General features: G+C 40.6%; 1 non-coding gene across 1 annotated transcript; it reads left to right on the top strand.

Annotated features, from left to right (window-relative positions):
* The first annotated feature begins 829 nt into the window (after positions 1–829).
* On the top strand, positions 830–933 carry LOC123243409. The gene has a single exon (XR_006505942.1). It is a non-coding gene; the product is annotated as a U6 spliceosomal RNA (small nuclear RNA).
* Positions 934–1452: the final 519 nt, after the last annotated feature.

Below are 1452 nucleotides of genomic sequence, written 5' to 3'. Positions count from 1 at the left end.
ACCTTTTGGCCAGAAAGCAAGACGAAATGGCTTTAGGGGTGCTGCACCAAATTGTCAAATCAGCCAACCAAAAGAAGCAAACAATAGGACTAGAAATTTTGAGGTAGAGCAGACCCTCTCTAAGCCAATTTCCTTATTATATGGATGAGGAAACTGAGGACTGAAGAGATTAAGTGCCCTGCCAAGGTTACACTGGTAGGGGGAAGTAGAGATACGATTCAAAGCCAAGTCTTCTCCCTCCCAATTCACGGATCTTTCTACTCTACCATAGTATTCTCATGGCATAACATACATCAGTTTTGCTATGTAGACAGCACCTCAGAATATTATATGAAATGATGCTAAATGCCTTTCAGGTGAGTGCCCTCATCTAGCTGATTGCAAGTGAATTTAAAATTTCCTTCTGAAAAGATTGTTTAGCGTGTATATACTTATAGGAAAAGGCCACATCATCACAAGCAAACACAGCTGCACCAGAGCCTCAATCCAAGATAATTAGCTGAAGAATCAGTTGGTCTCCCTCTTGGGCTTCCACCACCAATATATGCAGATAGCTGTTCATCTAAAACATTCTGAACTGCTTACAAGGAATCCAAGGTTTAAGAGCTAAGAGAGATTTTCTGAATATATAGAGGCATAATCTCTGGAAGTTGAAAAGAATTGTAGAGGTCATCTGTTTCAACCTCCCATTAATTGCAAAACTTTCCTCTCCACCATCACAGACCTGCAATCATACAGATACTGTTTACACACTGACAGTGATGGAGAGAATGACTTACTACCTTCCAAACCAGCCCATTTCATATTTGTACAGTTCTAATTGTGAGGAGTGCTTGCTTCTGTAGCACATATACCCAAATTGGAATGATACAGAGATTGACATGACCCCTGAACAAGAAAGACATGCAAATTCGTGAAGCATTCACATGGTTCAGTGGAGAGAGTATCAGGCCTGGAGTCAGGAAGGCTTATCTTCCTGAATTCAAATCTGGCATTGGACACGGTATGACTCTGGGCAAATCGCTATAGTCTCTTTGCCTCCATTCCTCATCTACAAAATGATCTGGAGAGGAAATAAGCAAACTACCCCAGTAACTTTGCCAAGAAAACCCTAAATGACATCACAAAGAGCTGGACAAAACTGAAAACAACTAAACAATAATTGTTTCAAATTCTTCCCTACATTAAGACAATATCTACGTCCAAAACTTCAACCCAATGCTCCTCATTCTCTTGTTTGGAACGGTGATAGACAGTTATGTAGTGTTTTAAAGCATGCAAAGCATCTTCTTCACATCAATCCTGTAAGTAGAGGGGCACAAGTATTTTTGTTCCTATTTTACAGATGAAGAGAGTAAGGGTCTGAAAGGCTAAGTGACCTGCCTGCCACTGGACAGACAACTTGTACATTTCTGAGTCTGAATTTGTAACCGGGTCTCCTGACATCAAGTT

The sequence above is a fragment of the Gracilinanus agilis genome, chromosome 3, assembly GCF_016433145.1.
Source record: "Gracilinanus agilis isolate LMUSP501 chromosome 3, AgileGrace, whole genome shotgun sequence".
NCBI lineage: Eukaryota > Metazoa > Chordata > Mammalia > Didelphimorphia > Didelphidae > Gracilinanus > Gracilinanus agilis.
Note: the sequence above shows the minus strand (reverse complement) of the source record. Positions and strands in the feature narration are given on the sequence as shown.